Below are 13814 nucleotides of genomic sequence, written 5' to 3'. Positions count from 1 at the left end.
CCCTTCCTTTCCCTTCCCTTCCCTTCCCTTCCCTTCCCTTCCCTTCCCTTCCCTTCCCTTCCCTTCCCTTCCCTTCCCTTCCCTTCCCTTTTTCCTTCCTCCTTCCCCCCTCCCTCCCTCCATTGAAATGTTTTGGGTTTTGCTTTTATACCACAGTGCTTAATATGGTACCTTGCTTATAAATCATGGAACTAATATTTGTTGAATTAAATTGAAATTGAATCTTAGGGCAGCTAAGTGGCTCAGTGGATTGAGAGCCAGGGCTGGAGATGGGGGGTCCTAGATTTAAATCTAGCCTCAGACACTTCCTAACTATGTGATCCTGAGCAAGTCACTTACCCCCTATTGCCTAGCCCTTATTGCTCTTCTGTCTTAGAACTGATGCTTGGTATTGATTCTATGACTAAAGTTAAGAGTTTTAATTAAAAAACAAGAAGTTGAATTTTCAGTCTTTCAATTTGGTGTCAAAAGTATCAGCCTATTCCTAGGGTGCTCCTATTTGTCTTTTACTTGTATTATCACTTTATTTTAGAAATCTTTCTTTATGATCAGTAGTTGAATGACATTTCTTAGATCTATGGCTTTATGGAAAAAGCATAGTAGTAAGGGGACAAAAATCCAATATATGAAATCAGTTCAGGTGGATTCACTAGAGTGATCCATTTGTTTATTACTGAAATAATATGATGTATTCACTACACAAGATGTCATCAGTACCTAAACAATCTAGTGGCACTATGTGAACTTTTTGGTGCATATTTTTGTACCATTGTGGGAGCAGTGGCCCCATATTTGTTTTGCTTGAAAGATTTAAGAAGGAATGTGAGCCATCCATCTGGGCAGTCATAATTCCATCACTTTCTCTGAGGCAGTCAGATGAAGCAGAGACGAAAAAGCAGTAAATTGGAAATGGTTTAAGGCCTTTGAGGATTATACCTGAGATTAGTTTAGATCCCTGCCTAGTATTAGTGATTTATAAATTAAGTCTAAAGAGAAAATTGGAGCATACAGCTAATTATTTTTTCCACCTCGTGTTCTTACCTCATGAATTCTTTAGAGGAAAACCTTGTCATTTTAAATAATGATTTCTTCTTAAAGCCAAATGAAATTTCATTTTGATTTGGGCATTGTAGGCTATGGCTTAGAATCCTTTCTTTAAAAAATGGCCTGAGTTGGTTTATACTGTTGTATTCAGTTATTGCTGAAAAGAGAAAAGCCCCTGGTGCAGTTTTTTCTCTCATGTTTGGAAACTAAATCTCCACCCCATTGTAACTGAAAGGAGGAAATTGTGCTGGGAGGCTTAACACTGAACTCATAAATGCTGGCCTTATGGTGCTGTCAGCAGCCTGCAAATTAGAGCTTTGGATAACGTTGAAAGCTTAAACTTTACTTTTTACACCAGAGCAGTCCATACATTATTGTTCTGAAGGATAATCTTTAGTGACAGATGCAGAGGGAGAGGAGTTTCCTAACGCTAGCAGCAAACTCCAAGTGCTCTGTCTTGAGCCTCAGAGGATTTTTTCTTTTAGGTGTCAGACATGTAATAATGCCAAGAGTGCCTTCAAAGGAGGCTGATTTTAGCCACTTCTAAGGGTTCTTTCTGTGGCCAATTTATGGAATGAGTCATAGGGTATTTGCTGAAGTGGTGGGGAAATAGAGAATAACCAAAACTTGGTCTTGGAAGGGAACTCTTAGGTTATCTTGCTGAACCTGTAGCTGACCAAGATTTTCCACACTCAGCAATTGGTGATTCAGCTTCTCCTTGAAGGCTTCCAGTGGGGAGGGGACCCAACACCTATTTTTTTGTTATTTAGTTCTTGATTCCATTTGGGATTTTCTTGGCAAAGATACTGGAGTGGTTTGTCATTTCCTTCCCCAGCTCAACTCATAGATGAGGAATTGAGGCAAACAGGGCAAAGTGGCCTGCTCAGGGCCATATAGTTAATAACTGTGTGAGGCCAGATTTGAATTCAGAAAGATGATTGATTGCTGATTCCAGTCTCTGCACTCCTATCCACTGTGCCACCTAGTTGCCACTACCATTTAGGCATCCCATTTTACTTTTAAACAGTATAAATATATGAACATTTTACTTTTAAACAGTATAAATATTGAGTCTCTGTCTTCCCCTGCTACTTCTACAAATTGCTTTCTAGTTCTGCCCCTTGTGTAAAATAAGTCTAATCTGTCTTTTGTAGATATGCCTTAATATTAGAAGATTCCCTCTTTTTTTTTAATTTTAAACCCTTAACTTCTGTGTATTGACTTATAGGTGGAAGAGTGGTAAGGGTAGGCAATGGGAGTCAAGTGACTTGGGTCACACAGCTGGGAAGTGTCTGAGGCCAGATTTGAACCTAGGACCTCCGGTTTCTAGGCCTGGCTCTCAATCCACTGAGCTACCCAGCTGCCCCCTATAAGATTCCCTCTTGAGAATTCTTTCCTTTCATGCAAAACATATACATTCATTAATCAGATCTTCCCATGTTTCTTCTTTCACAGTCTTTGGGCATAAGTTGGATGACATTAGTCAGTCAGTAATGCTGTAGAGGAAAATTCTGGTCAGGTATAGATTGGACTGGTTAATCTCTGTAGTCTCTTACAACTCTGAGATTGTATGAATTTTGAAACATAGAGATCAAATGCCTTTTAAAATTATCTGATGCCAGGATGATTTTATAGAAGGAACACAAGGCTGGTAGTCTGTAAATAGAGCCCTGGATTTGGAATCAGAGGACTTGAATTAGAATCCTAGCTCAGCCAATTACTATCTGTGTAACCTTGGAGAAGTCTCTTCACTCCTTTTGGCCTCCTTTTCCTTACCTATAAAATTAGGTAAGTAGACTAGAAAAGGGAGGTTGATGTTCAGACCATATGTAAGTAGCTACATATGGAACTGGTTGAAAGATGAGACTTAAAGAAATTTTTTCTTTAAAAAATGTTTTCTTCAAAAAAAGATTATTATTTTCTTCAAAAAAAGATTATTATAATTATAGCATTATTTTGTTTTGATCATCACCTACATTTCCCGATTTCACTACTTTCTCCCCAACACATTTCCCAGGGAACAATTTCTTTTACCTTTTTTAAAAAAAGAAAAGGGGAGAAAATTAGCAAAAATTACTAATAGTTATAAAATAAAGCCTTACATGCACCATTTCACACCTACGGGCTTTCGTCTCTGCCTTTGCAAAGAAGAAAAGGGAGGTCTTTTCTCCATCTCTTCTTTGGGACTAAGCCTGTTCTTTATAATTTTGCAGCATTTGTCTTTGAGTGTTTTGTTGTTGGTTGTGTTTATTTCCCTCCATTTAAGTTGCTGTAGTTGTTGTATATATTGTCTTCCTGACTCTGCTTACTTCTCTTTGAATCAGTTCACTTAAGTCTTCCCATGTTTCTCAAAGGTCATCATATTCATTATTTATTGCAAAACAGTAATAGAATAAATAGAATAAAATAATAACATAGTAACACTTCCACAGTTAATTTAGCTGTTTTCTAATGCATGGGAATCTACCTTGTTTCCATTTCTTTGCTACCACAAAAAGTATTCCTTACAAATATTTTGTTGTATATGGAACTACTCATTTTTGTCAATTACCTCTTTGGAATATTGACCTAGTAACAGGATCCTTGAAGAGTCTATTAGTTTGGACATTTTAGAAACTTTGTTTTCATAATTTCTAGTTGCTTTCCAGAATAATCACATTAATTCATAGCTATATTTGTGGATCATGCCAATAAACAAAAAAGTCATTTTAAATGTTTAACACTATTCTAAAAATGAGATAAAAACAGAATTCATTTGAAAGGAGAAATATCAAGGGAAAAATGAAAAGGTAAGAATGAAGGAGGAATGACATTATAAATGTAAAACTATATAATAAAGTAGCCACAACTTCCAACAATAGTGTATTAACGTGCCTATCTTTCTACCATCCTTCCAACACTAACTCTTCCTACTTTTTGTCATTTTGCAAATTTGTCAGGTATGAGGTGAAAGTTCAGGTTGTTTTGATTTTCATTTTCAAGTCAACATGTGACCTGTAGGGATCCATTTCTATTTAGGTTTGATTATTAAACATGTAATTTCTGGTGAGCTAACCTCGAAGCCATGAAGAACTAGGTTCAAATCTCATCTAGCAAATTACTTATTCTTTCTGTGCAAAAGGCAATGCTCTAAAACTCTTAAGTTACTGACTTACATTGATGAACGTAATTCTTAAGTTTTCCCTTGAAATCATAGGTCTGGTCCCCATCACTATATACTGGTGCTATACACAGACAAATAAAAATGAATCATAGACAAGGGGTTGAATTGCATAATTTTTCCTTCAGTGACAGTAGCAAAGTACTAGTATTAGTGGGGTAGTAGCATTGAATAAATCAGGTTGAATCATTGATAAAGAGCTGAAGGAATGTTAGGAACAATTTTGTCACGATGTCACAGCATTCTATGGATTTAAATTTGCAAAAGTTAGAGAAAAAAGAACCTTATAGATGATTGCATCTAATCCTTTCATTTCACAGATGAGGAAATGGAGGGCCAGAGGGTAAGTGACTTTCCCTGGGTCATTCAGCTAGTTAGTATCCGAAGCAAGGTTTGAATCTGGGCCTTCCTTACTCTTGAGTCCAGTACTATGCCAATTGTCCACTATTATTCTGTTTCTATCTCATTTTACAGATCAGGAAAGTGAGGTATAGAATGATTCTGTTACTTTTCCAAGTTAATACAGCTATTAAACATTGAACTAAAATTTGAACCCCTTGTCCTGTGAGGCCAGTATATTCATCTATTCTGTCTTTCAGAACATTTGATCATTAATTCAAACTCTCTAATATACACACATATATGTGTATATATGCTCTGCTATACCTAGTAATATATTCGAATTAATACACTATCAAAGAAAATTATCACCCACTTTGCTATAGAATGGGATTAGCAATATTTCAAGATAATAGAGATTCTGGACCACTTGATGGTTTAGAGCAGGAAATTTTGCTGAAATGAATAATTTAGCAAGACATCAAGTCATCAGTTTAATTTTCAAGGATGAATAAGTGTTTTCCCTCAAAAGCTTTTGGATTTCATGTTGAAATGATGTCACACTTGTCAGCATAGAATAGAACTTTTCTTGCAAACAGAGTTTAAAGAAAGCCAGAAAAAACCTAACATGGGGCAGAGAAACAATTTTTGTCTTAGATTTTTGGGCCTCCCACATTTTCACACACATTTTGTTTATAGGGTTAACACATTGAGGATGAACCAGAGTGATGGTCTTGAGGTTGAAGGATGATAAGTAGACCTCATTACATTGCTTGGCATAAAGCCCATAGAAGCGAGCAGCAACAGCCTTGATTTCATTTTAAAAGGAGTTAGAAGAATGTGAAGAAGGTCATTGCCATCAATCTGTTATTGCCCTGCTAGATAGCATCTCTTTAAGGAGGCACATGAAATGTTCTTTTTAAAAAAAATCAAATAAAGGCCCCGAATGAGGGTGTTCATCTTAACAGCTTTTTAATGAAAGTGTTAGGTTTCCATAATGGAGTTCATAAGCCCTTAGATGTAAAAACTGTTTAAGAAAATGCTTTTAGCATCAGGGTGTGCCAGTTATATTCATCTCTGGTGGTACAGGTGATACTTTTGCCTTATATTTCCTTCTTAAAAAGCAAGGAAGCATAAAAATAGTTGGCAATAATACTTTGTTATCACAAAACCTTTGGGATAATTACTTTACACAATATTCCTTTGACAGTAGAGTTCAGTAGCGAGCCCATTTCATAGGTAAAGAAATGGAGCCTGAGTCTGGATAGCTTTTTACATACCCCCATCTTAAGTAGGGTAGAAATGGGGAGCCTAGGAATGTATATCTGATATTTATAGAGAGCTTTAATATTTACAAAGCTTTGTAGCTATTATGCTATTTGATTATTGGAGAACCTTCTTCTAACTGGAACTGTGGCTCTCTAGTGTGGCATGTATGTGTGTGTGCACACCATAACATGGAGTAGAAATAGTACCCTTGTTTCTTAAAAACTCTGCTCATGGAATACAACCTCTGGCAGTTCTAGAGGTTTGGAGTAATGCATTGTGCCTCTGGTCAGAGGACTAGCCTTGCTAAGTTCCCAGAGGCTTTTCACCTGGTTTGCTAGAGAGTGATGAATTTGGTGGGGAAGAGCTATAATACAACATCTGTGAAAACCATCTTCTGAGTCATAGTGGAGATGTAGTACTCACAGCAACCAAATTATAAGCCAGAGGAGTACGCATGTAAACCCATGCCTGTGAATGTATTATTGCCAAGTACTACGTACAACCATGCATTATTGTCAGTTACAATGTATGCGCATGTGTTATTGTCAGTTACAATGTATGCACATGCGTTATTGTCAGTTACAATGTACACCCATGCATTATTGTCAGTTATGATGTATTATTGTCCATTATAACATAACCATGTGCAGACATGCATTCTTTTTAGTTACAAAAACTGACTTTGCTATATTGCAGGTTTTAGAATTCCTAATCTATGCTGAGTGAGCCCTGGGGTAGGCACTGCCTTATTCTCTCATAAATGTTCTATAAATACTTGATAGTGATGATGACAATGATGACGATGGTGATGATTGCTTTCTGGACTAAGGTGGAATGGACTTGATTGTGCTGTATGCCCTCATTGCAGAATCTGGCCTTAGAATCAGAAGAATTACTCTTTATTAGGTGAACAAGTCTCATTGAGCTCTAGTTCTGCATCTTTAAAATGAGAATAATATTTGAGCTATATACATCATAGTTAATGTATGTTGTTTTGAGACCCAAGTGAAATAATGTGCAGAAAAATGTTATTTGATTTATGAAGTCCTGTTTAAATGAGTTTCTCAAAACTTATTCATTACAGCTTTTAATTTTCTCATATATATTTGACCAGTGTCTGACTTCAGTGGTTTCTGTCTTTAATATAGGGATTTTTAACCTGGAGTGCATAGACCCCATGGGGTCTATAGATAGTAAAATTTTTAGATTCTGAGAATTTGGACTGGGAAAAATTATATCTTTAGTTTTACTAACATTTGGTTTTCTTTATAATCCTACAAAGATTTATGTTATGTATTCAAAACATTATTCTGGGGGTCTTTAGCTGTGTTGGTGAACCTATGGCACACATGCCACAGGGGCTCTCCCTTCCCCTCTCCATCACGCCTGAGAACATTTTTTATTTCACCTTACCCTCTGATCAACAGTCCAATGGGAGTGCTTTCTTCCTCCCCTGTCTGGGGCAAGGTGAGGGGGCTCACATGCAGTGTGAGGGTTGCAATTTGGGCACTATCTCTAAAAGGTTCACCATCACTGCTCTATAGGATCCACCAGACTGCTAAAAGGGCTCATAATACTCCAAACAGGCTAAGAACACCTCTTAAGAGATGATGATATGGGGCAGTTGATTGAGAGCCAGGCCAAGAGATGGGAAATCCTGGATTAAAATCTGTCCCCAGATACTTCCTAGCTATGTGATCCTGGGCAAGACACTTAATCCCTGTTGCCTAACCCTTACCTCTCTTCTCTTCTGCCTTAGAACCAATACACAGTATTGATTCTAAGATGGAAGATAAAAGTTTAACAAAAAAAGAGATGAAGATGTTGATCTGTATTGAGCACTTTTAAGATTTTCCATTTACTTTATATAATTACTTTCTCCACTTCTGCTTTGTGAAAATTGGGATATACTAAGAGGACCAGGGACTCAGAATCTAGCAGGAACATCTTTCAGGGTTGAGATTTTTTTTGTTATATGTTCTAGAAGTATGGTTTTATGAATATAAGGTACTTTCAACAAGGAATATCCTTCTGCCTATGCATATCAGCAACTGTTCTACAACTTGCAGGTTTCAAAAGATAGCCAGAAACCAAGACATTAAGTTCCTTATCCAGAATTATACAGCTAGTATATGTCAGTTGGAACTTAAAATCCCAGTCTCCCTGATTCTGAAGATCGTCAATACTAAGGCTAACTGCCATCAAAATGGTTTAGTCCAAGATATAGAAGTCCTCACATCTCATATAATTAGATTGAAAGCTCTTTAAGAGTAAGAATTGATTCATTTCATATAGAACCTTGCATATGTAGAGGAATGTTTGTGGAATCAAAGTGAATCCTTATGCTCTGATGAATCAGGTCCTCAAAATAAGAACTGCTTATAAATGGAACCTGGAAATGAATCTGAAAAAGCTAAAATACCCAGGAGGGGCAGATATCATTGCTGCCACTGAAGATAGAATACACTTTTGGTAGTCAAGGAGGGTGAGATTGCATGTGCTATTAACAGAAGCATTGTTCTCTTAAGAGATATCAAAAGAGCTTGAGTTTGCTTGTAGCTCCCAGAGAATATTTTGCAGCAATGCTCCGTCTCATCATTCAGATGAGTATCACTTGAACAGACCTTTGTAAAGCAAAATAGAAATTTAGGGAGTAATGGTGCAAATAGATCAGAGCTATAAATTTTGAACAAACATGTAATTTGAGTTTGATTCCCCTGATCTAAGGAACTAAGGAGCTTTTGAATTCTAATCACTGGGCTAGAATGGGCTTCCCCTGAGACTGGATTACTTAGAAAGCAGGCCTTTCATTTCTCTGCCTGTAAAGTAAGAATATGGTGAAGGGAAGGTTCTAAAGGTCACTTGGATTGAGAAGTCAGCAAAAAAAAAACCTATTGCTTTTGCAACTGAGGCTTCTCTAGGCAGCCACTGAAAAATATGGAAAAGAGGGGAGAATGGTCTTGCTGGGAGGTACAGGCACATGATCGTCCCCTTGGCCTAGACATTCTCTCTTTCTCCTGTTAGGTCTTCATTGCTGCACCTAGGAAGTAGAGCTGGTAGTAGGAATCACTCTGGGAGCTTCACTGTACCCTCTCAGACTTCAGGAAAAACCACCATGTTTGGATCAACTTTTGGTCTTTTTTATGATATCCTCTTCAGATGCTTTTCATGTTGGGGATGTGATTTCTCAATTCTTGAAGATAGCTAGGTGGTATAGTGGATAGAGCACTAGACTCGGATTGAAGAAGACCTGAATTAGAATCTTGGCTCAGACATTTACTGACTTTGTGAACTTGGGTAACTCACTTAACTCCTTTCAACCTCAATTTTCTCCTCTGTAACACAGAGATGATAATGATAGTACCTAACTGAGTTTGCTCTGTTGATGAAATGAGATAACAGAAGTAAAATGCTTTGCAAATCATATAGCATCATTTCAGTGTTTGCTATTCTTATTTTTGTAATTGGAGTGTCCACGGCAATGAAATTGCTTATTTTTAAAGTGCTGAATCATGGGTCCCCAGAAGATACTTGAGGCAGGGCATACATGGGAGGAAGAGAGTAAGTGAACAAATAACCAGATGTGGTAGGCCAATGGGATCAGACCAGCTTTGGGGAGAGCCAGTAATTGGTATGCATGTGTATAGCTAGAGGACTCTTTCTTATAAAATCCAAGGAAATCACTGCCCTATTTATGCCATAGCTCAGTAACATTAGCCCTACACAAGTGATTGCTTCCCCCCACCCCTGTTTATTGGACCTGTGATTTCATCAGCTCCCAGTTGAGAACTTTCTCTTCCCAATGCAATGCTGTACATTCTCTAATTTGCAGTTTTAGAGAGATGCCTGAATCACTGAAAAACGACTTGCTTTGGATTCCACAAAAAAGCATGTCAAATGTGAAATTTGAATTCAAGTTTTTTAGTTCTTGCAGTCAGAACCACACTGATTCTCTTATTTAATTTAAGTGGATAGTACTGATTTAATGGATTTATTACAAACTAGCAAGAATGTGTCCTTTTCCCACTGCCATGCAAAAATGTGGATTCTTCATGTAACATTCTTGGGTGATATATCATTATACCTTATGCCTTCTCAAATATCCTGACCGGGGAAACCACTCTATGATCATCAGTGACAGTTCAAAAAACTTTGCACATACACATTAAACATTAAATCAACTCCCATGTCAACGATATGCAGGTGAGAAAGCCAGAGAGTGAAATGATTAGTATTGGATGTGATGCAATTTTTCCTCTGGCAGGTATTATAAAACCTGGTTATAAAAGCATTGAGATCACATGGTACCCGGAAAAAGTGTTTGTGTATGAATTCAGTCTCTCACTTAGGTAACATTTTATCCTTGGCAACCCTTAGGAGGACAATCCCTTATGTCACTTGGAGTAGCTAAGGGTTAAACGGAGCCACTGTGCATAGCAACTTTTAATCGATGGAGTCAACTTGATGCTAATGGAGGTGAGCAAATGTGTAGATAATTTCAAAGAGCAGATAATGCAGAAATAATTTAGAATTGCATTGGGAAATTTTATTATATAATTCTCCCCCGCTCCACCCAATAGATTTACCTTTTTAATTCTCTTTGGCTTAAGGTTACATTTAAATAAGATTGTCCTCCAGGAATCAAGCTGCAATGCTGCTCTTTAACTCCTTTCTCCCTGTCACTCAGATCATCAGGACAATGACATGAAGAAGTAACAGGAAGAAGTTCTGAGTTCTACTACATTTTACCTACTGATTAAAGCATTGTACTCAGGTCCATATTTATAGTCTCAGTAGCATGATTTCTAAGGGCATCAGGGGAAAGGTGTATTATTGGGATTTCTTCGAAGAAATAAGAGACGGGAGGAACAATAGATATCCAGCCAAAGGTTGTATTATGAGAAGGCCATTTGTCCTGTTAACTCTTGTTCTATTGTTTTAAGACATTCGGTGGAGAAGCAAACATGTGTTTTGTGCTTTCTTTGAAAATCATCTCTTGGTTCTCTGTATTTAAATCTTGTCTGGCTCTCAGTAGCCCTTCCTTAATTTTACAAATTTACAATTTTAAATTAGAATTTTAAATTTACAAAGAGAAAGTAGATAAAAGTTACCAAATCCAAAAAACTGTGAAATAAATGTTAACTTTCTTTGCAATTATGGGTCCTCTTCTATTAACACTTAATTCATGACTAAATGAAATAGAATGTTGAGTCTTTGACCTATTTTGATTTGGGTGAATGGCAAATGGCATGCCTTGTGGGCAAGCAGATTTCTACTTGAAACTGTTTTAATCAGAGGAAATCTCTCAAATACATTCAGAAATCTGTGTCATGGAAGGGAGTAGAATACTTTTTAAGGCAAGAATAGCATAAATTTTAGGTGGTTTGTGGAAAGACTGAAAGGATCTTAATAGCTTCTCATCTCAAGTCACAGAAGACTTAAAGAAAGACAGATGAGCTGTACATGAAGTAAGACATTCCTGATACATAGCATTTAAAAATCTATTGATTTTTGATTTGGTTTGGTTTTTACATCACCAGTGTAGCCTTCAGCTAAGGCCTTTCTTAGAGACTCATCCTTATAAGAGGGTTTCTTGATCTTGGTTGTGTCCTGGACCTCTTTGGCAGTTTGATAAAACCTGTGGACTCTGTCTCAGAATGTTTTTAAATGCATAAAATAATATACTTAGGATTATGAAGGAAAACAATGTTGAAATAGCTATCAAAATACTTTTTAAAAAATCCATAGCCCAAAATACTTTTAAAAAGTACAAAGGAACTCATTTTTTTTGACAAAGAATAAGAAAGAGAAAAAGAAAACAATTGAGCAAAACTAGCCAAGGAATCAAAAAAGTCTGACATCATCTCCAGTGTTCCCCATTCATAGTCCTACCTCCTCTTCAAAGAAGGGAGGGAGGTATAGTCTCATTCTCTTTTTGGGGGAAGAACCTGGTAAGAAGAATGCTACAACATTCATTGTTTTTTCTGTTTTCAATGTAGTAATCATTGTGGCTATGTTCTCCTGATTTTGCTCATTTCACATTTCATCACTTCTTTTGCCTTTCTAGGTCTTTCTGTATTTATCGTATTCATTTCTTGCAGTCAATCAGCAAGTATTCAGCTATTGTGCTAAATCCTGGAAATAGAAAGAAAGGCAAGAAAGTCTTGACCTCAAGAAGCTCATGTTACAACAGGGGACATGACATGTAAATACCTAGGCGTATATAAAACATATAAAGAGTACATGAGTAACTTTCCAAAAAGCTTGGTGAGAAGTAGAAGGCAAAAGCTGCTGCTCTATACACAAGAACTACCCCCCCCATCTTTTTTTCTTCTGCTCACTTCCCGAACATCTCAACTGGCCCCTTTCACTCTAACCCCCCCAACTCCTCCTCTCCATACTGTAGGCATTTCAACACCAGGCATACAGTGAACATTGCTACCAGCCATAGAAAATGGTGAAGAAAATAACTTAGAGAAAATTAGCCTTAAAAAAAAATCCAGAAAAAAAAATCTGAATGAAGGAGAAAAGTTCATAGAGATTCTAAGTTTATGAAGAGCTTTCTGATGCCAAGAAAAGAGACATATGACAAGGATGGAGAACAAGCCATCAAAGAGGGTGGTTCTGGGGGTAGCTTTGGTTTTCCAAAGTATATCTTTAACATGTTTTTTAGAGGAGGCAAAAGAATGCAAAGGAAATGGAAAGATAAAAAAATGTTGTTCATCATTTGTCTGTTACCATAGAAGATTTCATTTTGCAAAAGAATATAAGTTTTTACAAAGGAAGGACTGAATAGTAAGAAAGGAGTTGTAGAATAAGAATTCATCAGCTAGAATCTGGAATGGTTCTGCAAATTTAGGCTGCTTGTATGGAATGTTAGGTGTGTGGGGATTGAATCAGCCCTAAAGATAAATGCAAAAGCTGTAATGGAAGGAATTCCAGAGAAAAAGATTCTGGAGGTGTATATTGACAAGGGCATGAAGGATTGTCAGAAGATAACATTCCATGGTGAAGGTGGCCAGGAACCAGAACTTGTGCCAGGAGATATTATCATTTTTTTGGATCAGAAAGACAATGATATATTTACAGGATGAAGTGAGGACCTTTTCTTGTGTATAGATATCTAGCTGGTTGAAGCATTGGGTGCCTTTTAGAAACCAATATCAACTCTTGATAGTCAAACTATAGTCATTACTTCTCATCTTGGTCAGATAGTTAAACATGGAAATATCAAATGTGTGTTAAGTGAAGGAATGCCAATTATTGCTGACCTTATGAGAAGAGAATTCTAATAATCGAATTTAAGGTAAACCATAGAGAATGGCTTTATTTTATCAGATAGGCTTTATTGAACAAGTTAATGACTGAAGAAAGCAAGTAGAGGAGCTTGAAGAAATGGATCACATAGAATTGGTGGACTTTGACCTATCTCAAGAAAGAAGATGCCATTACAAAGGAGAAGCTTTTGAGGAAGATGAAACATCATTCCAGATGAGGTGGTTAGCATTAAATCTTTTAATGGGGGCCAGTAAATTCTCTTCATTATAATGCTGGCTTTTGCATGTGGTAGTTAATGAATGACATTGCTTTTTTGAGGGTCTGTTTTCTTTCAAAACATGACTAATATGGAAACATGTTTTGTATGACTACACATGAGGAAATGTTAAAGTTGTTTTTATATATAATCAGAAAATATTAAAATATTTTAAAAATAGTTAATAAGTGAAGGACCACATTCATCTTAACACTTTCTACTACCCATTGTTTTTGTTGTGATGTTGAATTAGAATTGTGTTTTAAAACATTAAGGAATAAAACCAATAATATAACGTGCTGACTTTGCAATTTAAGATGTTCAGTGTGCAAGATAATTTAAACCTCATTAAATATGTTCTCTTGGTAAAGAAGTCCCTGAACATTTTTTTTTTTACTTCACTATATATATGCAGTGACACTTAGACTGAGGTTTGACTTTTTTTTTTTTAAACCCTTAACTTCTGTG

At 36.6% G+C, this 13814-nt stretch overlaps 1 pseudogene; it reads left to right on the top strand.

Moving 5' to 3' along the window:
* The window catches only part of LOC123241484, a 95373-nt pseudogene extending 82013 nt beyond the window's left edge, over window positions 1–13360 (top strand).
* Window positions 13361–13814: the final 454 nt, after the last annotated feature.

The sequence above is a fragment of the Gracilinanus agilis genome, chromosome 3 (assembly GCF_016433145.1).
Source record: "Gracilinanus agilis isolate LMUSP501 chromosome 3, AgileGrace, whole genome shotgun sequence".
Taxonomy (NCBI): Eukaryota; Metazoa; Chordata; class Mammalia; order Didelphimorphia; family Didelphidae; genus Gracilinanus; species Gracilinanus agilis.
This window is presented reverse-complemented; position numbering and strand designations above follow the sequence as displayed.